Source organism: Brachyistius frenatus, unplaced genomic scaffold (assembly GCF_029030835.1).
Source record: "Brachyistius frenatus isolate BFR_SWC_R1_liver_20210118 unplaced genomic scaffold, ASM2903083v1 Contig_3, whole genome shotgun sequence".
Classification (NCBI taxonomy): domain Eukaryota; kingdom Metazoa; phylum Chordata; class Actinopteri; family Embiotocidae; genus Brachyistius; species Brachyistius frenatus.
The window spans coordinates 5,473,022-5,500,521 of NW_027210602.1; the positions used below are offsets into that span (position 1 = coordinate 5,473,022).

Sequence of the window (27,500 nt, forward strand, 5' to 3'; positions counted from 1 at the left end):
AAGTCTGTGTGTGTGTGTGTGTGTGTGTGTGTGTGTGTGTGTGTGTGTGTGTGTGTGTGTGTGTGTGTGTGTGTGTGTGTGTGTGTGTGTGTGTGTGCGTGTTCTATTTTAGTTAAATCCTAATGAGGTTGAGCTTGAGCACATTTTTGAAAAGCAATAATATTTTAGCCTATCCTCACTTCAAAGGGCTGTCGAGGGTTAAGACTTGGTTATAAAGGTTGAGGAGTTTGGTTTAGGATAAGTTTAGGAAATGGATGATGTTAACAAAAAGTCTGTGTTGAGGAGCCAACTGATGCCAATCTTTGGCATTGTCTCACCTTGAGGGCTTTTTGGGCCCTGACAGATCCATAAAACTCTGCCCCCTCCTACGTGGTGTGTAGCCCCTGACATTGTCACCCTGCTCTGAAAGTACAACAAGACCGCTTTGTGGACCGGCGGTGGAACCCAAACCTCTGTGACGCCTTCAGAAGTTTGTGTGAGGAACTCTTTGCTTTTCAGTAGTGAAAAGCTACCGACAGGTATTTACAGTCATGAGATGCATCTTTGATCATGGCAGTGAAGAGAGGGACTTCACTTTGACTGTCATCTGTGTGACAGAAAGCGAGAAGAGATCAAATTGACATTTCTCCCCCAGGGGCGCTGGCCTAAGGGCTGTTGAGCTAAGTTTTCTTACTTACTTCCCAACCGGTTAAACTTTCTGATGTTTTCAATAGTAAATGTGGACTAATACACCACTTAAAGGTTTAAGTCATTTAAAAAAAACAAAAAAACATGTCATTGTTGACAAAAGCAGGCATCTCATTTCTATCCTGAACTGACAACCATTGCTGGTGTATCTTATCAGCTATAAATACCGAGCTGATTAAGCTAATGCTCGCTCTATAAGTTGGTTGAAAACGTTGTCTTCATATTTACAGATGACTTGTTCAAAAATAAATGCTGCACACATAATATGATATGTGCCAAAAGACTGAAAGACTGAAAACCTGCATATCCTGGGCAAACAATTACCTGTGATGAACTTTTTTTTTTGTTGCATGAAGACCCCAAAATAAAGAAGTAGCATTGTTCTATCCTTTAGACATGTATAATACTTGAGGCATAGTAAGAGACAAACAAACAAACAAAAAAAACTGTCCTGGAAGTCCTCTTACCAAGCGTCTTCACAAAACGTCAGAGAATGCAAAGTCACTTCTCCTTAAATTTAAATATATCATTGCACACACATCAATATTGAGCTTGCACTTAAAATAACGACACACTATAGTTCAAGCAGCTGTAAGACAAGTGTTTTTAATTATGAATAAGATGTTCCCATATATTTACATAACCTCTTCGCTGCTAGCAGTGGCGCTAATGTTGGCTTGCTGCGCCCGGCTTTCGGTCCTAGTTGGGTAGATGATTTGACTTGTGAAGCTCCGCTGCGTCATCATCTCTGTGGCTGTGCTCTTTGTGCCCTTTTGAAGCCAGGCCAGCATTATTGTAAGCTTAATGTGCTGCTATTTGGACTGGCCGGCGACAGAGAAAAGGAGGCAGGAGAAGAAGGAAACATTTAGTGCCCTCTGGGTAATGGCGTTTATTTAGAGCCATTTTGAATTGATCAGATAACCTGATACAGAAAGGGCTGAAAGGAGTACTTAGATGTTACAGAATGAGAAGAGTGCAAGAAAAAGTCCGGGAACACCAACAAGTGACACGTGAAAGTTGCGGGGCTGTATATACTTTTGAGTACTGGCCCACTTTTTGCACTCCTCTTAGATATATATATATATATACATTTATAGGCAATACTGTGCATTTTTGTTGCTGTATAAATGCATTAAAAAGTTAATGCAATAACTGGGTTGTGATTGGAATCTTCAGCCCAAAGTCTAATATATCATTGATGCACAGTCCTGGAATAGAAAGAAACGTGAATTGTTCTGTTGTCAGTGGTTTTGTTTGCCTGACAGTAGAGAAGTGTCTCTGCTTAAATCCTCTAAGGCATGAAGACATTGTTTGTGCAGCCCTAGCAAGGGCAGTCAGTCCACACACCAGCAGTAACAAAGGTTAAACTAAATGCTAAAGGAAACCTCAGGGGTATAGTGCTGGAGTCCCAGCTGACTTTCTTCTATTTACAGAGTAGTTCATTCAAGGAAAGTGATTTGCATGTTGGAAAACATAGTATGAGGATGGTTGTATCCTTGGTGGTGCTTTACACAGCTATAATGCAATAATGTATGCGTACATAAGTCGGTCTATCTATCTATCTATCTATCTATCTATCTATCTATCTATCTATCTATCTATCTATCTATCTATCTATCTATCTATCTATCTATCTATCTATCTATCTATCTATCTATCTATCTATCTATCTATCTATCTATCTATCTATCTATCTATCTATCTATCTATCTATCTATCTATCTATCTATCTATCTATCTATCTATCTATCTATCTATCTATCTATCTATCTATCTATCTATCTATCTATCTATCTATCTATCTATCTATCTATCTATCTATCTATCTATCTATCTATCTATCTATCTATCTATCTATCTATCTATCTATCTATCTACCTATCTACCTATCTATCTATCTACCTACCTACCTACCTACCTACCTACCTACCTACCTACCTACCTACCTACCTACCTACCTACCTACCTACCTACCTACCTACCTACCTACCTACCTACCTACCTACCTACCTACCTACTTTGCTGCCTGCATAAGGCTGTGGATCCCCCCTGCCTTTATCTTTTCTTCTTAGATTCTCTCTTCCTAATTTAGGCCACACCTCTCACTTCTCCTCTGTCACTGTCACAAACAAGGAAAATGTCTTTGTTTTTCTGCCTCCCTTTACTTCAAGTTTCTTTTCAATAAGAAAAAATACTTTCCAAATATTTGACATCCATTTCAACACTGTTCCACTGGTATTTACCTTATTTGACATAATTTGACCCAAAAGTCTAAAATCAGTATGTCATCACCAGGAAACCTCTATACTTATTATGATTTCACTTGTTATTGTTGACAAGCATATTGCACAGATCGATCCTTTTATGTTGCCACGTGTGTACTCATGTGCTCAGTCATGTGACATTATGCTGAATCAGGCCTCTCTTTAATGTTGTTTGCTGTGCCACAAAAGGAAACATAGGATCTCTGACAATGCAATGTCAAATGTTTTGGGGGACTTCCTGTCTGTCCTGTTTGGCTGATGCGACTGTCGTGGCAAAAACCTTCAGCTGAGCCAGAAGTCTTCAGGTAGTTCAAAATATATATTATTCTTTTATTCAATCGGTAGAGTTTCTTAACAAATTAAAACTAAGTGAGACACACGGTACACTGAGGCTGACGGAGGTCAATACAATGGGAGATTTACTGAAAATCAAAAGATAATACAGAAATCTGGGAGTTGTTCCATGGAAGAGCACCTCAAACAAAGTCTCCAGGGACCCAAATTAGTTTTGTTTTACAATATAGAAAGTGCCAAATGAACGCAGAATAACACCACAACGGTCAACTGACTCGATATCTGCCAAACGTCTCACTAACACCATGCATGCTATGCATTTGCAGTATCTCACCTACCTAAACCATAGACCGTATATAAAAGTGGATGTAGCTTCCAGGTTTGAAAAATAAGGCCGATGTGCAAGTGCCTTAAGCTGCAATACCACCAAGCACCACTAGAGGTTGGCTCCAAAATGCCTCCAGCTCCACAGACTCCCATTCAAAGTCGATAAAAAATTTTTTTCCACAAGTTGTCATAGTTTTGCTAGCTAAAGTCACTATTTCCCTTTACTTTTCTGGCTGTCCATCTGTTTGATTAACAGGCATGTGGTACAGTCAGGTTATGGCTATTGGTGGGTAGGATGTTGTATCATCGGGTTTCCAATCAGATCGAGTTAGATCCACCACTGCGGATTGTCATATGGTCACCCCGGGCTCCAAACCACTCAGAACTAACAAGATGGCGATGGTCAAAATCCAAACTGAAAACTTTAAAACAGCTGTTCACAAACCAATGGGTGACATTGTGTTGGTTGCCGCTTGACCTAAACTGACCACGCCTATGTGTGGAGCTTCAGATCTACTATATATATATATATATATATATATTTTTATTACTATTTCTGAGGCTTTTCCCACCATTGTTTACTGATGTCTTAAACTCGTGTCATTAAGTTCCTCACTCAGCCACCTGTGTTTTCCACAGACTCGGGATGAAAAGCTCATTTTTGTAACTTTGATTCCAAAACAAAGATCTTCCAAAACATGGAAAAGTAAGATCAAAGTGAACAATTTTAATCTACCAATTATTTCCTGAACTTAGAGAAGTGAAATAAAAGAGTGATTTATGATCCTTTATAAGTATATTTAAACCTTGTTTATTTCCTTGATCAAACTATTCTACTGGGTACTGATTCAAGATTATATACCACACAACACAATGGGAGTAAAAAAAACACATTGGACCGCTCATGCAAAGCAGGGCATATGATCACGTCTTAAAACAATTACAAGTATAGGAGGTTGTCTGTGGTTGCTTTGGGAATATAGTGGCAAACGAGACCTTGGAGGAGGCTGTAATTGACAGAGCACACCCTCCTCCTGATGTGCGGCTCATCTTCAAAGGATTACAAATAACAAAGGTTTCAGAGAAGGCTTGGCAGACATTTAGCTCGCCTACAATTTTCCCAAGTTTATTAATTTAATTTATGCTGTAAGTCTAGAGCTGGCAAGAGCCCAGTTCGATTTCAGGTTACTTTGCTCACTGGTCATCCGATTGTTCTATCTAAGTTACACAAACTCTACTGACTGCGACAGCTATATTCCACCTTCCCAACTTGGGCACCTATAGTTTTGAATCATAGTGTATTTTATGTAGGCTACTTTTTTTCCCTTTATTCAAATGTTCCATTAATTATTAAATATAAATACTATTTCTCACCACCACTCATAATTATTTAATTTAGTTGCCTCATTTTTTTTTAAAGTTACCAAGTAGTAAGGCGTGCTGGGAAATTTGTATTTGTGAAATGAGATATCAAACCGTGGATATTAGTTAGACCACTCTCCTATTCAGGTAATCTAATTACTTCAGTGTTAATATTTACAATGTCCGCAGCATCACCCCACTGCGTGTATAATCTAAAACAAATTATTTACTGCTTCAGTCAAACATTAGGTGGATTTCGGTTCACTGGGTTTATGATGACAAAGTCATGACGGGACAACAGTGACCTTTGCAGAGTGGATCAGCATCAGAGCTAATGGAGATACAAGCTGAACCGCCTTTATATTGCGGTGTATTGTATTCCACTCTGTGACACATTAATCTTACAGCGTGGAATATACATTCGCACAGCTTTTACGGACAGATGGGTGGCCGTTAGAGTTACATCGCATCTCTGCTTGTGCTGCGTTCACTGACCTGTGAGAGGTGGAGAGGTGCAAAACATGAGAGGGTAGGATAAGCGGAAAAGGTTGTAAATACTCAAAGAGAGAAGAGAGTAGGAACAAAAGCTTGTATGTTGTATTATTTATCTCCTGCGGATGTAAACCTACATTATTTATCCTCATGGGCAGCACATTTTGCTCTGGCCGGCAATAAATTACTTCTTTGGCGTGAGGGAATAGTTTTCTTTATTCACAGTTTTGATCCTCTGCGTGGAACTCATGCTGATTGTGTGCACTTACAATGCACCAACTTCCCCAAAATATGAAGTATTTGGATGTATTAACATTTTTACATTCCTCTGTTGGACACTTAATTGCCTTCAGCAAACTCCATTACTAATGTGTTTGCTTCCCAGTGTCCTAGTATGCGTTTCTTTGCATGTGTGTGTGTTGAGTCATAGTACTTCATGAGCTTTCAGCCCTCCACATCTCTAATGGAGATGAATGTTGCCTCCCCAACCTTACAACAGTGATTTAATCACACAAATAGGCAGCCTAACTCACCTTGGTGTGTATGTACTGTATATATATATATATATATATATATATATATATATATATATATATATATATATATGTGTGTGTGTGTGTGTGTAATCCTTTGACATTGTTTAGGTCAGACCACATGGTTCAGTGTTTGTAAGAGAGCACCCAAAGGCTTGTGTATGAAATTGCACTGAGGTATGGTGAGTACTGTATATGCATGTTTGTGTGGGCCAGAACTTGTGCTTATGTTTCCATACTTATGAGGACAGTGTCGCCGCAAGGTCGGACAACCTCAGGCGAAAGTGTGTTTTGACGACATCCTGCCGCTCATCATATTTTTTTTAAGGACACATTTTCGTTTTGCAGACGAGATTAGAATTATGATTAATTTGCCTGAGGTTGGTTTAAGCGTGGGATGTGAGTTTATTTTAGAAAGACGGTTATTTTAGATTTGGGATTTAAATGTAGATATTTGAGGCTAATATTACATTTCAGCCTGAAGTGCTGTAGATTTTAAGGGAAAAAAAAAATTCAGTTCACAAAAGCCCTCAAAAGGTTTTTGTTTGTGTGTCTGTCAGCATCTTTATAACTCAGAGTTTGTAGCTTATTTGGCGTTGCCCCGACAACCATTTAAAACCCATCCTCTGCTGACATCACAACCCCATTCATGCCTCTTGGAGAACATCTGTTCCCATTTAGTTCAAACTGTTCACCTCAAGAAGTGACATTTGATGATCGTCACTGCTTAGACTGAGAGTCAGTGTGATTTATATCTGCAGCAGGAAAACAGAGACGAATGAGCTATTTCCAGTGGGCAGAAGTCAGCTCTTATCTTTGCTTGTGTGTGTAAAGGTCATAGCACATACATAAAATGTAACAATATCAATGCTTTTTTTCAGAGGTCAGATGAGAAAAAGCCCTATCTGATTGGATGTTTCTGGTATACATATTTAGGGTTTAATTTGCAGCCTCCTTTTAATAGCTAAATGTGCAAACGTAGCACTCATTACACAGAAAATGTAATATCTATTTTCAATACAAATCATTGATGAGATTCACTTCAACTTAGGCAACATCATTCTTGCTACATTTACGTAGAAGTAGGCCTAAATCTCATCAGTGTCTGTAAGCCACAGCATTTAGCGTATACTAAGACGTACAACTGCTACAACGGCTTTTTCCGCAACTTCATATCATGAATTGAATCTTTGATAGCAACCCAAATCAAGTCTACTTGTATTCCTTTTTATGCATTTTATCTGATTCTTATCGTTTTTATATGTTTCTTATGCATTTGATCTGTTTTATCTAATTTATTTTCTGTATTTTTAAATGTTCCTTTATATCTGTTTTTATGTGAAACACCTCATGTAATTCTCTTGTTGCGAAGCACTTTGAGCTGCATTTGTTGTATGAAAGGTGCTGTACAAATTAAGTTTGTTATTATTATTGTTATTAAAAATGACTAATTGATACCCAGCACTAAATGTGGTATTAAAGGTGCAGATTGTTCTGTTTTTATTTTAAAAGTTTTGAAGGTGCTTCCCCACTCTGAGCACTTCTCAGAATTGCAAGGCTGGAGGCTTTAATCTTGATGCATATTCTCCTAAATCAGATCATCCCATTTGTTGTATGTAGTTCAGGTCCAGCGACCAGAGGACAGTTTAAAGAAGACATTTGGAATGTCAAATTTAATAGCATTCAGCCTCCACGGGCCCAGTCTGTGGGAGCCGTTTGAAAAGTTGGATCCACGCTAACATGGCTCTGAAGCAAAACTTTTAGTTTGATTTTATTTGTGTCTTGTTCTGGAAGTGAAGACAAAAACTCCGCAGGGATTCCTACTTGGAGGATTTCCCCGGGGAAATCCCCCTTCACTTTCTTCAAATGGATGTACACAGAGAAATGGAAATGGAGAAACAGTAACACATCGAAGGAGCTGGAGAAAAAGAAAGAAACCGAGTTTGACTTCATGCAGAGAAATGTAGAAACAACATCAGAGAGGATTTTCCACTTACTGTGTTTATGATCAAACAGATAAACACGGAATAAGGCAGGACAGAAAAACACCACAGAAAGGGTGTGATGATTTATGGCTGATGCAAATGAGAAGCTCCCTTTGCAGCAATGGGCTTTTGTCTTGCCTCACTAATCCTCCCCGTACCCCCCATCTCTCTCTTCCTTAAGCCCACATCCTCCCTGAGCATCCACAGTCGGCGCTTTCCTCTCACATTTTTTTCCCCTTCAAACGCACTTCAGCTGCCCCATATTTCTGCTGTTCGCTCCCCTTTGACCCTTCTTCTCACATTTTTCCCACTCATTTTAACACCACCTTCTCCCCTATCGCTCCCTCTATGACATTAATCCTGCCCCCTGCACACTTTGGCTCCCCAGCCGTGACCCACCCCCACTCCTTTGCCTGTGATCCCGTTAAAGCTTCATGTCAGCATTAGTGTCTGTTCGCACACATTAAAGCCAGACAGCCGTTGTACGGGTCTGGGAATTGGAGGCAGACAGAGTCCAGGTCAGCACCAGCATCTGTCCTGCATGGTCACTTGAGGGAAGCAGACTGTCTCTTATTAATACAAGCAGTTGGTGTATTTTAATAGTCCAAGTGAACCCTTAAAGTAATGGTGGTTGACTCTTTCCTTATTTTCCCTTTTTTAAACATGTCCCAGAGCATTTTTAAAATGTAACAACCCAGTCGCACATCAAAATGTGTAATAGCTATGTTGGTCTACCGGTTTTATAATAACGGATAACAAAATTGCTTGATTTCTACATTTTTCTTGGCCTACTCTCTTCTATTGCCAACAAATCCTGCTGGTGTCCCAGACCGACACACAAGGTGCCTGAGGTTAAAGCACCAAAACAATGCGGTTAGGTTTAGAAAACAATCCGAATTTGGGTGAAAATAAGTACTTATGCAAGTAACATTGCGTACGTAAGTTACGCTACACATGTTCACTTACATTAGGAAACTTAAAAGAAATCCACATTGACTTGTACTTTCTCATGGACTCACAGATTGATCTATTGGGTGAAAGTCCTCCCTCACCTCCCCTCTACACGGTCACATGACTTTGACAACCTCTTCTCAAACGTGGGCATCCTACTGCAGAATTTAAAACATTACACTCATATTTGAATGTTTATCATTTCATTTCCAAATAAAGAAACATTTTTATGTTCCTATAACGGCCTTACATTTTCTGGTAAGGCTTTCCATGAGATTTTGGAGCCTCGCTGCATGGATTTCAGCCATAATGATAAAACATTAATAAAGTCAGTCAGTAACTTTGGGCAGCGAAGCTTGTGTTTGGTGAAGTTGAAGTCAAGACTATGTGTCCACGTCACTCAAGTTCTTCACACCAAACTCAGAGAATCATTTCTTTATGAGACTCATTTTGTGGAAGCAGAAAAAGGACCTTTTCAAAACATAACTCCCCATCAAACTATGAAAATCATAAAACTTTGTGTTGTGTTTTTAGACATTAATGGAACATTCATGAACAACTGGGAAGTGGGAAAGTTTCAACCTCCGAGTGAGAAAATACACCTGAACACCTGTCAAACTGGGAATATCTCACTGGGTAAGTAGAAGGTTTTTAAGAGCTATGGGAAGTAAGTTTTACTTCCATTGGCAGGGTTTGTGGTGAAAGGACAAAATATATTTGCTCTGAAAAAAAGGTGAAATATCCAGATACAGTTCACCAACCCAACCCAGTGTGTGAGCTGTTCAAAACAGCAGTACATCAAAACACAGCAGAAATGTGTAAAAATAATGTTGGCCTCCTCAGCTCCAGTTCGTCCCTGTGTTGGTTTATACGGATGATGACAGTTGTTTGTCAGTTTTCTGTGTTCTGACAGCAGAAATACAGCACATGTTCTGGGGGTGGCCGTGTCACCTGTTTGTGAACACTCTCAACTCGAAAGTGGGAAGTTCTCAAATAAGATTTTTACCAATTCCCAGCTGCCTGAACGCACAGTAAACCCACGAGATACAATAACGTATCTGGTGTTGTGTTTAAACTAACCACCTCCTGTCTCCAGCTTCATTTTCATCCGACAGATATGAGAGCGGTGGGCTATTGATATTCTCATCTAACCTTTGGCAGGAAAGCGACAAAGGATGTTACCCAAAATGTCAAATTATTGTTCAAACGGAACACAGAGCCCTTGCCCCAGACTGAGACCATATGAATCAGTATGTTTGTCGTGGGTATGGATGCTTTTTATCTTTGAAAGCTCTTGACAAACTGGATGAATTATACTTTGTTTTAGGTCATTGTTCCCCTCCTTTCCGTTAACCTCTTGTATTTCTTTCCTTCCTACCCATCCCATAGCAGTGCTTTAATTCCTCCTCTATCTTCTTCCAGTCCTCTTTCTCATCCCACTCCACTCCATGTCTTTTCTACAGTCTCCTCTTTGCTGTCTTCATTCCTTGCACTTTACACTTCACCACCATTTTTTATTTTCTCTTGCTTCCCACCCTTGTCTAACACTTTACCACCCTCCTATTTGATCATTTACCTCTTTCTTATTCCACTTGTCCTGTCCCTCCTCTTCCTCTGTGTCATCTCTCCTCTATCTCCGCTGTACATTTCTCTTTCCCTTCTGTTTATCCCTCCCAACATTCCTCTCCTGCCGTATCACTCCCATCTCCTTTGCATCTCTCCAGTTTCACTGCTCATCCCCTCGTTGAATGTGCTTTTCTCTTCAAGGAGCCGAGCGCTCCTGCTCTGGCATCAGTTTGTTGGTTGCCACGACAACCTACCGAGCCAAGTTATTTATAGCAGCAGATCAGCATGAGTCCCACACAATACAGGCCATGTGTGGACAAATGTGTTGTTGTTGGTTTTTATAGATGTGTGCCAATGTATGAACTTTTCTGTCAGTGAAACAGTTATACCTAAAGACTAAAATATCAGCTCACGAATATGTCGCAGTCACAATTTCGAATTTGTATTTTATGAAATAGCGATCCAATTTTTCAAATATATTTTCTAACTGTAACATTAATTTCTGATGCACTGCTTGTTTTCGTTCATTTTTAAGAATTAAAGGTGGATTAAAAATGCGGTGATCAGTCTTTTTATATTAACAATCAGTGCCTCCAGGAAATCGGGATCTTGCAATCGCAGTAATTAATGAAAATTTAAGCAAAGTTTGCAATAATTTTAGCAAAACTCCCATGATTTTTCTGCAAAAAATGCTGTCAACAGAAGAATAGAACTAAAACATTTACGTGATCACATATTACATATTATTCTTAATCAGGTACTGCTTAAAAACATGTTTTTTTCTTGACTTGATTTTTTTTCTAATTTCCGCAATTTTACCGCAGAAAAACTCACTTAAAACTCAGTAAAGTACATTGCAATTTTGGACCAAATCCGCCGCAAAATCAGACATCTTTGATTGGAACAAACACACAAAAAAAAAATGCTATGAAATCTTGGCGGGACTGAATAATGAACTGAATGTTAATGTCCCATTGTGACCCAACTCTGAAGTTTTCCTAAACTCTTATGGGGCAAGTTAGCAACTTTCCTTGCTTTGGTTTTACAGTGCACAACCTTTATGCCTTGGTTCAGTCTCACTGCCTTAATTAGCATCATTTCAGATGCAGCAGGCTTCTCATCTGTATTCTTCCTTGCCCAATGCCTAGTGGCAAACACAGTTAGCGACTAGCTGGTGAAAATAGTGAAGCATTCAACTAAAGAGACAGACATCTTGTTCAGGAGCTGGTGGAGGCCAAAACAGAGGTAAAAGGTGAGTGAATATTGAGCTTATATTGATCCTGTGGAGATGACATTGACTCCAAATGAATGTTGTTCTGTGTCTTCCTGATGAGTCAGTGAGTTTGCTTTTCACTATAACATTTGCCCTATGTAATTTACACGATTATTATGTGTCACTGTTGTGCTCATTACTTGCTTCCACTGCCATTAGAGTAGACAATATATTAGTTAATGCAGGTTTAACTGAATCTGGCTAAGATGGCTCTCATTGTTGTTGTTTTTTGGCTGAGTTTAGCCCAGGTTAAGTTCAATCCAGCTAAAAATATGAAAATACACCATGTTGTAACAAAACAAATTGCATTATGAATGGTACAGTGCCTGTCCAGTATAATGGATCCATCAAAAATATATTTCATCACAGTAAATGTCACAAGGACAGCGGCGCACGTAAGCGTTTGGGACAGTTTTGACCTTTCAAGGACTATCAGATTCACAGTTAAAAATGTTGTCCACTTAGTGTGCATAGTCACACTCACTTATATACATTCAACAAAACTTTTCGATAGTAAGAAGGATTTGGACGAATCTTCTGTGTTACTCACAACATCCCCACATCTAGCCTGCAACTGTTATAAGCAAATAAAGTAACTCTATACTGAATTGCATGAAACGTTCGTAGTATCCCATTGAAGGTAATGGCTGCTGGTTATTAATATCAAGTGACATTTTATCAGAAAGTAATAAGTGGATCTCAGGGGATATAATTGCTTTAAAGCAAACCACTCTTCTTACAGTACAGTACTTACTGTGAAGTTAATAGTCGACATCGCTCTCTATTTTCTAAATGTACATTACAGGGTAGCTCCGGAAACAGACAGTAGTATATTTAAAACCTCCTCATTGTCTGGTCTTTGGGCTGTGCATGTGTGTGCATGTGTGTGTGTGTGTGTGTGTGTGTGTGTGTGTGTGTGTGTGTGTGTGTGTGTGTGTGTGTGTGTGTGTGTGTGTGCGTGTGTGCGTGTGTGTGAATAGCTGTGTTTCCGCCATTGATTGCAGCCAAGGCCACTGCTTCACGGCCGGCCTGTTAGGTTACCATGGAAACGAGCCCACCGCTTAGGAGCCGCCTAGAAACTAAACACCCTCTGATCAATAAGCTTCTTGAATAACGGGGCCGTAGACAAACGTGTACACACACACACACACACACACACACACACACGGAAATACAAAACCAGCAGTCTCAGTACAACTCTGAAGCACCATCAATAAGTATAGTAGCACAAATTTCACCTCTTATTCAGACGTTATACTGTACTGTGAGGAGAAAAAGAGCGAGAAAGAGTCTATTGAAACCCACTGAGACACTTAACTGAGTGCTGCAGAGAGGAGTCATGACAGCTGGCAAACTGCTGAAGAGAGAAATCTGGAGAGGTTTCACAAAATGTAGTGAAAAGAGCAGACACTCTGAAATAGATAACACACTGTGTAGACATTAATAATGTTAAAAAAAAAATGTTTCTGACATTAGTAAAATTATATGGCAATAAAATAATAAAAAAAAAAGACATCACTTTCACTTTGTCGCATGAAAAACATCAGCGAATGGTTATTATTAAGTAAATTAGGACTTTTGTCATTAATTAAAGGTTACTATTTAATTGAGGGACCTAAAAAACAACTACTTGGAAACTTAACACGATGTCTTTGGATTTGAAGGATGTGCCTACAGCATGAATACAGTGTCAATTGGTATTTATTTTGAGATATTTACCTCTTTGGTCAGATTTGTTTGTTTTTTAGAGATTTATATGAACGTGTTGACAAGTTTTAAAGAGTTTAAAGTGAAGGCTAAAAACATTCTTCATGTGTGGTTCAGAGTCAATGTGCAGACTTTATTTATACTCAAATAGCCTTGATGTGCGTATAATCACACCTCTTTCTCAATAATTGTATCAGCCCGTCTGTCTTCACGTCCTCATTTCCACTGAAATATTTCACTCTATTCCATCTCGTCCTTTCCTGGTTTCTCCTTTTAGCAGAGTAGAGCTGGCCACATCATCCAAACTTTAGATGAGCATGATAAATATTTAGTCTCTGGTATTAATTAATTTTGGTATGTCATTATGCACAAGTGGGTTTGGTTATTAATAAAACACACTTTTCTTATTTAGAGTCCCTCCATTCACCCTTTAACCAACATGCTTTGTTACACTGGTGAAACGCTATACTACATTGTTGAGTCTGTGTGAAGCTTCTTTGGCAGATGGAGGGAATAACAGCCGGCATACAGTATATGAGATGACAAGCTTACACACTGTCTGATGCAGTGAAAGCTGATATTCCTGTTTATGTGTGTGTGTGTGTGTGTGTGTGTGTGTGTGTGTGTGTGTGTGTGTGTGTGTGTGTGTGTGTGTGTGTGTGTGTGTGTGTGTGTGTGTGTGTGTGTGTGTGTGTGTGCATGTACAGTCCCTCGGGCAAGCATGGATATGGATCTGCAGCACAGGTCTGATAATCAAATGAATCCTGCAAGTAGGCTACTGCTTAGTTGAATATTGTACTGTTTTTCTTTTACATTTGTCAGGTGGAGCAATTTGAGGAGATATTCAACAAAAAAATGTGGATAAAAATACAATAATTTTACACTTCAAAGTCAGTTGAGGTATTAGTGAGTGCTGCTGCTTTCAGTAAATGCAGAAGGAGCTGGGCAAAACTGGACAAACTGATCAATTTGATTGGACAAAGACTTACACATTACAGGTGAATAGGGTAAACATGAACTAATAGACATGACCATGGAGCTTTCCCAGATGATTACTAATAGTAAAATAAATATGTTTTTGTATTACAAGTTTTGTGGAATTCTGTATTTCATATGCAACTATGGCATTATCTAATTAAATAAGTGCTCATTTTTAAACATTTCCAAAACACATATCTGAACATTGGCTAAAGCCAGCTTTAAAATTCTTGTGGCATTTTGTTGACATATTAGAGACACATGTTTTTATAGTAGGGATTTTTGGGTATCTGTTTTTATCACTCTATAAATCAGAAAAGTAGCTAAATAAACACCTAAATTTGGATGTTGGATGTTTTTTTGCCACTAGCCTAAAAGAAGACAAGCAATAGACGCAACATAGCGCAACATTTCAAAACTGACAAGTATATGAAGTGTTTTTGCCTGCAGTGTCTTGCATTCAGTTAAACCCCGACCTCTTAACAAATGATGTCAAAACAATTAAAAAAAAAAAACGTATCTGAAGACTTAAGGGAAAAACCACCTCAGTAGTTATATAAAGCAGTTTCACATGAACAGGCATTTGTAGACTTAAATCTCTGCTTTTGTGTAGGGCTGTTGTCGTTAATTGCAACATGGCTAGATCCACAGATTATTGTTCTTTATTTTGATTTTCCAGACCATATGACTACCATAACGTTACAGTATAATTCTTCGCGGACAGATATCAAACCGTGGTCCTGTTTTCTGCTCCTCCGGCCTTCCGTCCTTAAGGTCTGATGAGTCAAGATGTGTTGAGGTGACCTTCTGCATACCACTGCTGTACTGAGCTGCTTCTGTTTGTGCTCGACTGTTTGTTTGAGTAACTCTGAACTGACCTCTCTCTTGTCCAGCAGCCTTTTCAACCCCGCAGGACTACAGCTGTCTGTAGATCCTCACTTCGTCATTTGTCCGGGAAATGCTGCAACATCTGGCATAAAAAGTAAAACTTGGTTAAAAAAAAGAAATCTTTCATTTACATACTCTAATTTAATTTGGCATATTCCCGACGAGAGTTAAACTTTTAAGCCTGTTCTCGTTCTTATGTATATTCTTATATACTTGCAGCCAAGGTATCTGTCATTCTCATTCTTCAGTGCTGTTCAGAAATGTATAGGTCTCAAACATAAACAGGCTTTGCTGTATAACCTTTATCAGGAAGATTAATCAACTGCATATTACATTTATAAAGAGGATGTGTCCTATAAATCACCCAATAGGAACAACACATTTATTATAGCGGGTAAACAGTTTGTGCTGAGAGTGCAATCAAAACACTAGTAAACAACTTGATGCATCTCTTTCCCACGGCAGACAGTCCGTTGGGAGAAACTTGGGAACTGCAGCTTTCCAAAATATATTCCTACCCCCTGATGAGACAGAGACACTAATAGAATGAATCTGGCTTCCTGCACTATACATGTTTCACTACCGCTCCCTCTTTTGGAGCAGCTAAATGAAAAGATTGCAGTGTTAAGATTTGTCGCATAAAAGTCAAGACATGAACATTTCTTTTCATCGCTGATGACTCCTTCAGCTGGGCACGGCCACAAAAAAGCTTGCCTGCTAAAAATGTGAATGTCAAAGTCGGCCTGAAAAGTCTAAATCAGTCAATTGTAAATATTTTTTTTTTTAGAGATAAGTATAACATATGTCTAACACTATGATTTAAAATCAATACAATCCGTCAATATAATCAATATATGTGAGAGTAACTACTCTCACTGGCAGTAATTACACTGTTGACACGTGCTGCAACCGACAGTGATGTCACTCATTAGTTTGTGAACTGACGTTATGAAGCCTCGAGTTTGGATTTTGGCCGTCGCCGTTGTGTTATTTTGGAGCCAGAAGTGACCATATTTGGATGAGCTGGGGAGGAATGAGCTGTAACTCTGACTCTATCTGACTCAGTACCTGAGGTCCGGCCCACCTATGGAGGAAACTTGACTGCACCACAGGGCTGTCAATCAAACAGGCACGTCTCCAAAAATAGCACTTTAGGCCTAATATCTCATTAATGATCATAATATGTAATACTTATTTTTTAGATGGACCAACAGAAAACTAATAAGAAGGAGGGACTTTACCAAACGGCACCAAATTGACTTGTGGAATTTTTTTTTTATTATTGACTTTGTATTATTATGAGAAAAGTTGAATGGGAGTGGAGCCTTTTTGGAACCAAACCGTAGCGGCCCTCTGGTTTTGCAGTACAAGGCACGTCTGCATTGGCCTAATTTTTCAGACTTCAGAAGCTATGTCCACTTTTATACACAGTCTATGGGTATTGTCCATGGCTACGGCTACCGTTGTGTTTGTAAAACAATGGATACGTTATATTGAGTGTCAAAACCCCTGTGAAATGATTTGTTTTACAATCTGAATTCCATCCATCCATCATCTATACCCGCTTCATCCTGAACAGGGTCACGGGGGGGGGCTGGAACCTATCCCGGCTCACATTGGGCGAAGGCAGGGTACACCCTGGACAGGTCGCCAGCCTATCACAGGGCCAACACGTAGAGACAGACGGAAACAAAGACCATCCACGCTCTCATTCACACCTATGGGCAATTTCTAGAACCACCGATTAACCTGAGGTGCATGTTTTTGGATGGTGGGAGGAAGCCGGAGTACCCGGAGAGAACCCACGCAGGCACGGGGAGAACATGCAAACTCTGCACAGAAAGGCCCAGGACCGGATTTGAACCCGGAACCTTTTTGCTGTGAGGCGACAATGCTACAATCTGAATTTGATCCATTCAATCTGATAACATTTGAAAAGTCTTGAAGAGTCACACGATTAAATTAGTTAGCCGTCTCAGCCGACAGAAGTCCAGCATGCTCAGTATGAATTCATCCATCATGAGAACTCATTCAGCAAGCGCTTGAATGTAATAGTCTGCACTATAGATTTATATGCACGTCAGGTTTTAAGTTGGTTTTTCAGACATACAAAACTTTGGACTCCTGCAGACCATTACTTTAGACTTGATTTCTCTTGTATAACATCATCCTGCTTACACAGTTACACACCTGCATACCTCAGCACAGGCCAACACAGCCACAGTAGAATAACTAGACAGATCCCATGTGCAATGTCTTGCTCAAAGCTACCTCGGCAGTTTTTAAGAAAGGCGTTTGCTTTTCCCCATCCCCAGCCAATTTTCCTTCAGTTCATCTAGGAGTTCATACCCAGAAACAGGCGTGATTGTCTTCCTCTGGGCTACCACTGCCCCCATTTAGTTCCAAAACACACCCCAAGTTTAGTACAAAATGGATCTATCCCCATTTTCAAACCGCTTTTAATTACAATTTGCGCTGACCACACATTTTTTTGACTCGACAGTAATCTCCGTTTTTCTGCTCAGTTTGGTTAATGTGACTGAAGGCCACAGATGAGTGACGAGGGGAGGACTAAAAAGAACTGCATGGGCTCAAAAAGCAGAGGATTAGGAGAGCGGGAGCCCGAGCATGGAGTGTAATGTAGCGTGCTTGCTGAATCTAGATCACTGAACACACTAGTGTTTCTTTGGTAATTTCTTGTAGCAGAGATGGGCACTGTGATTTCTCTTCAATGTGTCTGTCCCAGTTACAGCATGAGCGCATTCACAGTGCTAAAGCTACACGTATCCGGGCCGCAGAAGTGGTCTTTCCTTTGAGACAAAATATATGATGTAAAAATTGAGAGAAACAACTCAATGGATAAAAAGACATCGTTGGATAGTTTCACGGGTAGTGAACCCTGAATCCTCGTGTAGATGTGCAACGCCAGAATTGTTCTTTTCTCCTAAACTGATCGAAATGCAACCTGGTCTATTTGTATTATGTGTTGTCTATATAGTGATGATATCAGAATGCAGTCTAATGATCACTGATAAAACATTTGAAATTGGTCTATGCAGCTATGGTTTGAGCCTGCATGGAGCCTGAAAATCCAGTTTTGTTTACTGGAGGCGGAACAAAACTCTATTGACAGGTAACAACCACCACAGCTAAAAACAATTACACGGAGAAACCTGTAAATCAACTAATAAGTGCTAAAAAATATACTTAGAATTCTCGATAACCTACATTTGAAAATTCCTTTGAATACATAAGCAAAGGGGATATAAGCTCAAACACTTTGGGAAAATTGACTACTCGATGGATTTATAGTTGTTTGTTCTAGCTGATTTACAGCAGCATATTGCTATAAATATATTTCCTCAAGTTCCTTGTTAAAATGAGAAATTGTTTTTGTTAGATTAGTAAAGTATTTTCTTTTGCAGAGAAAAGTATCTTGTTTGACCAAGAAAACTTTCTTGTTTTCACAAGATACTTTTCCCGTGATAAAAGATAACATTTGGTAGAATAAGGTAACAGTATTTCCTCACAATTATGTTTAGAATAAAATTGTGTATTTTGTGACAAACACAAACTTGGCTTCTCCAGTAGAGATGCAGTGAACCGCAGCTGGTAATAGCCACATCTTTGCAATGATAAAAACATCTTGGAATTTTAGAAATCCAAATCCACCTTCTGTACATAAACTATCGAGGAACTGATCATATGTACATGTGTAACCATGGCAACACGCATGGGCGTCAGCACATAACATTGAGTCCTTGTACTTGGGTAGTTTCTCATTAACAGTGAGTGAAATGTGAGCACAGTCATTATCTACCCATATGATAAAGTACTCTCTTTGTCACCCTGTTCCTACCTGTCTCTTATTATTCATAACACGAGGTCCACTTACAGTTATTATCATCATTTCTTTATGCTCTGGAGTACATTTGGCACAAAACCTGCATAATTTAATAAGTATTTTTTTCCTCATTATAACAAGAAAATGATCTCATTAAAAAAAGGAGTCATAAAATATCTGGTTTAAATCAGATATTTTTCTTGTAAAAAAAAAAAAACGGAGGAAATAAAAATAATTACGCTGATTCATTTCAATGTAGTCTGAAAAGTTTTGGCCAATATCTAGTGGCTATCAGAGAAACCAGCTCTTCCACATCCGTTTTAACAATTAGTCCTGTCATAACTGCCATGTTATTTAAAAAAATGTCTTTAAATATCAACGCAATATCAAACGAGCCTGTAATCTTGACTAAAATTAGAATACATCTTTTATGAATGCTTTTTTGCGTTTCTCATTGTTTTTAACTAAACGGCAAAACAGTGAGCGTTTATGTTTCACGGGTTACGCTTGTTTAGACATATGAGCTGAGAAAACAGACAAAATGTGTCGTGTTAGTGCCTTTCAATCGAAAGGGGAAAATCCTACAACAACCAGAATACTTTGCATCGCTCCCAAGGTTGCTTCCCTACTACGCTGCTATAGCGCGGGCCTCTCTGGCGCCGGCCTACAAGTCTGCGTCAAGAGGCAACCGATTGTGACGTCACAACTTGTGAACTGCCACTCTGAAGCCCCAAATTCAATATTTTGGCCGTCGCCGTCTTGGTGTTTTGGAGCCGCAGGTGACCATATGTGGACGAGCTGGGGAGGAGCGAGCAGTGAATCTGATGCTATCTGTCTGGGAACCCAAGGACACTACGCCCACCCACCTATAGCGGAAAATCTGACTGCACCACAGGCCTCTTAATCTATCAGACACGACCCCCTAAACATGCTGCTTTTTAAGGCCTAATAGATAATTACTGACGGAAATATGTTCAGATGGACCGTCAGAAAACCGATGAGAAGGAGTAACTTTAGTGAATGACACCATTATGACTTGTGGACAAAAATTTGATTGATATTGTATTTCAAAGAAGTTCAATGGGAGTCTTTGGAGCAGAAGAGTTTTTCTTTGGAGCCGACACCTAGTGGCCTTCAGTGGTATTGAACTTCATGGTACTCGTGCATCGGCCTCACTTTTGACAGACCCGGAAGCAACGTCCACTTTTATATACAGTCTACGGTCTGTCTACAGCAAGGGTTTGTGTTGAGGATCAGCTTGGTCATTGTTCACATAAAAGATGCTTATTCAGCTGGTTTGGTGGAGCTCAGCTAGGTGAATACATGTTATACTTTCATTTTGTCAAAGTGGATCACAGAAGAAAAAAGGTTGGAGACCCCTGCAGACTCGGAGATCTGTAGATCATCGTGTACAGGTTCTGGTGGAGTTTTGCAGGCAGATGCACGGGGGGATTGTCTATACTGGAGGGAAATGAGACATAATCACATGCGTCCCATTTAGAGAGCATGTTGAAAATCTTTGAAGTCACCCTTTAAAGGAGATGTTAGCATTTCACATGACATGATTTAGTTTACTGTGTTTTAATTCTTGACAAATTTCAAATAATTGCATCCTTGGATTTGATGTGTGTGTGTGTGCATTTTATCATTACCAAATCTAGTAGTCCATTTAATGGAATATTTTGAACCACATTATTTATTATAATAATAGCCTATATGGATTTCCACAGTAGTACAAAAGCCTTATTCAATGTTTTGGTACCAAGCAAAGATCCTCAGAATCCAATCGCCATGCAGCAACAGCCACCACTCAGAGAACCTTCCACCTGTGAACGTGTGGAGCACCATGAATATTCAGCGACCCCGAGGAGACAACCGGCTGCCTTTCTGAGGAAATGTGAGCGTTTCCATAAAAAAAAAAAAAAAAACGTGGAGGTCTACAAGGGCAGGGTGGCAGGGAATATGCGGGCGAGACAGCCTACTTGCTTGTAACACACGGTCCCTACGCCGAATTACATACGCTCCACCGGAGCCGAGTACGCGTCTTGTCCCCGCCCCCCGACAAGGCACAGCATCCATCCTCATGGGCTCGCACGTTGCGTGATCCACATCACAAACGGAGAGAGCGGCGTCTTAGCCGAGCCGATGGAGTAGTAGTACTAGTAGTAGTAGGGGTGCTGCTCACGGCTTCCTTTCCTCCTCCTTCTTCTTTAATGGAGTCGCCTTTTCTCTGGATTATTGCTTCAACCCATCGCGGTGAGTGTTTGCGCTGCGTGCAGATGCCGTGAGGGGGGGGGGAAATAAGAGGAAACGAGACTGTGTAGCTATTGTCTGTTGCTGATGCAAGTTCGGACCTCAATCAAGTCGCAACGCAGGAGTCTTCTCATTTGATCCGAGCTTGTGATGAAGACTGCATTTGTGAATTAACAGGATTTCTCCTTAGATGAAGTGGAGGATGTGTTGAAGATACTGTTTTAATGATTGCAGCGAATTGGCATTTTACAGACACCTGTCTCTACCAGCAACAGTGACCTCCCTCTGGCGCTTATTTACGCACACACAAATATGCATTTTTGTTTTAAACGTATCCATGTGCCTCGTGCGCCGCGCATCCCCCCCCCCCCCCCCAACGATCACAGCAAACTGAGATTTGCGCAAATGTGCCGCCTCCGTTGCCGAGCAAAATGTGTTTTCAGTCCAGCTTTAACAATTTGGCCCGTCTCCCCGCCCCCCAACACCACAGGCTGGCGATTCCTCCTCAAACAGCCCCCCCCCACCCCATACACCCACCTTTAGACATGCAGTTGATGCCTTTCAGATCGCTGAATGACTGAAATCCCATGCTTATTAGAAGCCTTGATGAGCGGTGTAGGGTAACCTTGAAATTAATTCAGTGCTGCATGTATCATCATCCTCTCCTGATTGCCTCTTCAATCATCATATTCTGAAAAAGGATGCCATGGTTGTGCAGCCTTGGCCTGAGCTTGGATAAGAACTGACTACAATAGGGCACACACAGCAGATTAACCTAATTTATTAAGATTAGAATAAAAACATGTCTGATGTACTGGCAGGGCATCTTTAACCCGGGTAAATGTCTGTTCTGATCTTCTATAGCCTCATCACACTGCTGCTATTTTGCTATCACATAAGGTCAGAACGCCTGAGGATTGTATTAGCAGCCACAGTTTGGATGTGAGGCAATAGGGCCAATTAATATAGGTTAAAAAAAAACAAAAACCTTTAAAACTAAATTTTTTGCAATTTTCAGCCCAGCAGCAGCAAACAAAAAGTCAATGTAGACAGAAGACAGTGGTGTCCTACTGTCAGAAAAAAGTGCTGCTTCTGTTGAATCACGGGCTGCATGTTAAGTAGTGGACACTATTTCCTGTCTGCCTGTATTCCCAGAGACAGGCAAATATTGCTTTTGCTTCTTGCTCCTCCTCACTGATTGTGTGCACGCTGCCATTTGTATTGAATCCTCCTCGTGTCCCGTGGCTGAGCACTGAAAATAAGGTAGTATCAGCCACCCAGGGAGAGGCACATATTTCTACCAGCTATTTGGAGCTGGAACCTGCTGCGAATTTGTGCGTTTGCTGTGTGTGTTTATATTTTACTGGTGTATTCACGCTTGTCCCCGTCATATATAACGGGTGAATAGTAGTAATCGGCAGACAGATGGCAGGTGACTGGGCATCAGGTGAGCCTTTCCCTGGCTGTCAGCGGGTCTCACAGAGTACAGGACACCTCTTGGCATAGACTATACCCACCCTGTCGTCCTTTATAAGCCACAAGGGTGCATTTATATGTGTGTGTCTGTATGTTATAGCTTTATAGTGGTCACATGCAAACATCTACTGCACACTGGAGGGTGCTTGCATGTGTGTGTTTTTGCCTTTCCTTCAAAGATGATGTCTCTGTTGTTTTTTTTTGACTTATGAGGAAAAACAACTGGCTGAGGTCACAATGACATAATTTGGCTGGCAATGATATACTGTAGTGATGTAGGCCTATGACATCAGCAGCTGCAAAAGGATTCTGATGTAGCGCTTCCAGGATCAACCCTCGTGTAACCTATTGTGATTGTTACTGTTGTCATCGTTAATTTTCTGTCACAGTTGAGGTCAATTTCACCTTTTAGCTGTCCTTATAATTAATCAAAGTGATAATTACACCAACATTTCAACATGTTTCTACTTTGATGTCTTAAGTTTGAGCAAAAGGCGTCCAATTTTGTCACATTTTTAGTCATTTTTACTATTGTTAGATTTAGTGTAGTTCAGTTTAACAATGCCAAATGATACTTCATAGGTCAACTGCAGTTACCGTCTTGGTTTTCCTTTTCCCAATAAAATTTACAATCCTTGTGCCCTCTGCATGATTCAGTCAGTCATCTGTGACATTATGCATTGCAGGGAAGCACTCTAGCCATGTCCGGTTTTTTATAATAAAGCTGCACTACAGGCTCGATTTCATAGCTAAAATATGCTTGCACTATCATCCTAAATCTCCAGGTGAAGGGAGAGGAGAGTGCAGCTCGCAGCAGAGAAGGGCATCCCATGATATTTGTCAAAATGAAATTCAGCTCTGGTGTGTGATTTCTTCCTCACATAGCAAGTGATAAATCAATATATACATGTTAAATTTAACATACCTCCTGACCTGTAGTGAGTGATTGCACAAGGACACTTGCTGTAGGTTCCAATGACCACAGATGTATGTCCCAATATGTGAAACTAAGGATGTCAAAAATACCAAGATGTCCCACTATATCTGGTCATGTTTTGCAGTTTGCAGGCCAGCACGCTACTCTGGCTGTTCAGACCCACAATCATATGCGCAGCACAATACACATCATGTCGACTGAGCTGCCGGGAGAGGTGGTGGTGCAAAGGCTCCGCCCGGTTGCAATTCACAAAAGAAAGACGAAGAAGAGGCATTAGGAAGGAGGGTAACGTGAAGTGTACCACTTGTTCCAAATAGCATCCTTTCTGACCAAGAAGGTCAAAATTCAAGGTGGATTTTTTTTGACAAAGTAGTATGTCCCAATTGTATGCATACTACTTGTAACAGTACATACTTTGTAAGGGTGGCTGCAGTATGTACTGTAAAAAGAAAAAGTATGCAACTCAGGCTGTTTAGAATAAGATGATTCTTTTGTTTTTTGCAATTCTTTGCAGAAAAAAACACCACTAAGCTGTGATGATATACATGGAGAACATCATCTTGTGGCAAGGTGGTGCTCCAAAATGTGTTACAAATATAAATAATTACAGGAAGACACAATAAAATGCTTTATGTTGTTAAAAAACAACAACAAAAGCAGGCGCTTGAATTGTGGTGATGCTGCAGAAAGCAATGACCTTTGAACTCACGTCTGATATCCAGCGCCTCCTCCACTCCACACGAGAGACTCACTATTGATCACATGCAATCGCACACGCGCTATATATATGCAGGCGTGCCTCACACACACATACCCATTCTATCGTCCATTGCAAGCAGGTATTTGATTACCACTACATGTTTGGGGGGAGTGTTATTAGTGCAGTAGGAGGGTGGGGGGGAGAGGGGAGGGGGTGGCCTGATTGGGCAATAGAGCTGTCACTGTGATGTCTCTGGGGAATGACTGGCTCCTATAGGCTGTGATAAGGCCTGCCTCTGGAGATTGAGCAGCCCTGCCCTCATCTCAGAAGGCTGATACACACAGGTGATTAGGTGAATGGTAACACCGACGATACTTCATGAATATTTTTGCCTGGTTTTGCCAATAGCCAGACAATAGCATGTCAGATATTCTTATCATTCCAGTTAGTGAGCATGTGACTGTAAGTTGACGTGCCTTCTAGGACCTAAAAAATGAAGCCAATGCAGAAGTTCCTTAAGATGTAATACCACTGTGGGCCACTAGGGGTTTGGTACAAAAATGCTCTGGCTCCATAGACTCCCATTCAACTTCTCTCATGAAATACAAAGTCATAAAAAAAAAAAATCCACAAATCATTATGGTGTCATTTACTAAAGTCACTCCTCATTAGTTTTCTGACGGTCCATCTGAAAATAATTCCATAATTTATTAGATATTAGGCCTCAAGAAGCTGTGTTATGGGGGGGTGTGTCTGTTTGATTGACAGGCCTGTGTTGCATTCAGGTTTCTGCTATAAGTGGGCGGGGTGTAGTGTCCGAGTCAGAACCACTGCTTGCTTCTCCCCAGCTTGTCCAAATATGGTCCCTTTTGGCTCCAAAATACCAAGATGGTGACGGCTGAAAAGCCGAACTCGAGGCTTCTTAATGGCAGTTCTTAAACCAATGGGCGAAGTCAGTTGGTTGCCGCTTGACACAGACTTGTCAGTTGTTGGCCAGTGCCACAGAGGCAACAGTCAAGCCTATAGCAGCAGAATAGGGAAGCAACCTAGGGACTGATTGCAAAGCATTCTGGTTGTTGTAGGATTTTCCCCTTTCGACCGATAGGGACTAACACGACTTACAAATGAACATTTATTCCACTTTATAGGTAGTACTGAAGTACTGGAATATATATCATGTATTCAGCCTAAAACACCAAAAAGTAGATATGATTTTTGATGATTTTTTGTCGCTCAGTCCTACTGGATACACAGTATATCTGTTTTGGGAAAGCTGCTCTAACTAGCAGGCTTTTGTGTTTTATGGGTGGCATAAAGTGATAGCAGCAGCTCTATCTCACATGTCCTCATATGATGCTTAACCAAAACTAAATGACAGACATTTCTCTGCTGCCCTAGCTGCTCTAATTTTTTTGATTAAGAAAGTACTTGTGAATTAAATGATGCAAGGATGATGAGAAGCTATTATAGCTTGATATTGTAGGAATATTCAGAAATCTGAAAAGGGGAAACATTTCTTTATCTCCTGCTGGGTCAAGAGGGATGGTTCTGATCGGTCTTATGAAAAATAGCTGAACACTCAGAGATCAAGAGTTTGTTTGATCTAAATATAGACTGAAATCTGGAGATGTAACAAGGCAGTGTGAGAAAGAACTTGCACAGTGTCATTGAGCATTCAACACATGGAGTGAAAGCACATGCCGAAGACTTGGAACACTTTTGAAAAGAAATGCAATTCCCTAACTTATAAATTTAGATTCATTAGATTCATGCATATGCAAATTTATCTGAAGCAATTGTGGTTGTTGACCAATGAACTCTCAATTAAAAGTCAGTAAGAAAACCATAAGCAATCAGAAAAGCAGTGACCTCATTAATCTGTCATCTTTCTGTTTGTTTAGCTTTAGGGTAATTTGTGTAACAAATAAGTCACAGAAAATTAACTGTGTCAGTTATATGACAGTGTAGCCGAACTGATCAAGGCTATGTTGACATTTAAAAATGAGCCAGAGACAAATACCACTTTGCTAAATCAGGAAAAAGACATGAGGGTGAAACTCAGGTTAGCAGCTGAGGAAAACCCAGTGAAATGTGGAAATACAGAAATGTGTTTGAATACTTTTTTCACACAGTTTTCACGTTTTTTTTCTTCCAGTTAGCAACATCTGAAGAAATTACCTTAATATATTTTTGGCTCGTCTCTGCTGCTTCTTCATACGTGGCTTCTCTTCCTCATGTTCTCACTTCAGGGGAATGTTTTGTTTTTTCCTTCTTGACAGGTTCTGATTTTTGTTCCAAAGAACATTCCTGGTCTTATTTTATGCCTAACTATGTGTGTCTGATCTCATGCTTCTTATCTTCTTGTCTCTGTGTCTGACATTCTTATGTCCTCTACTCCAGATCATTGGGGAGCGTTGTGTCGATTTTCCAGCTGAGCTCCTCAGATGTGAATTAAGATGTGACTTAAAGATTTTGTTCTAAACACGGGCACTTTTAAATTATGCATTTGTGTTATTATCTTTACTCCCTTAGTTTATTACATGTATTTAATTGTAAAAGGGAGTTAGCCTGGATCTGCCAGACTGTTGCCCAGAGTTTCATATTTCTTCCCTGTGATTATAGTCTGGAAAGCCTTTCCATGTATGCGTCCGGACAGTCACTCTGAAGGGCGGACTAATCAGTGACCAGTGTGGCCCAGTGTAATGAAGTTAAAGTTAAGCCTTTTTTTCTTGAATGTAATCGCAGTGGTGGTAGAGTTTTGGTGCATACGGTGGTCAATGTCGAGTGGTTAAGGGCTGCTCCAACTTTCAAAACGACTGGAATTGATTCCCAATAAAAGGTGACCGGACCTATATGTCCACACAGGGAATTTCTGCTAACACCCAAACCCTGGAAATTATTCTTATTCTGTTTGCATCATTTCAAACTTGAGTAGCTTGAGTACCTCAGCTGAATGTAAGCTATAAGCATCTTTAGAAAATAT

The 27,500-nt window shown here is 40.1% G+C and overlaps 1 protein-coding gene across 3 annotated transcripts in view; it reads left to right on the forward strand.

Moving 5' to 3' along the window:
• Positions 1-27,500, forward strand: part of LOC138624431 (phospholipid phosphatase-related protein type 1) — an 82,038-nt gene that overhangs the window by 10,453 nt on the left and 44,085 nt on the right. Inside the window, exon 1 of one of the 3 annotated variants that reach the window (XM_069704653.1) lies at positions 21,188-21,407. The exons of 1 other annotated variant lie outside the window; for it this stretch is intronic. The gene's annotated coding sequence lies outside the window, so the exon portion shown is untranslated. Of the gene's footprint in view, positions 1-21,187; positions 21,408-27,500 lie in introns of those variants that run through there. One more of the 3 variants, XM_069704633.1, reaches the window with a different exon arrangement.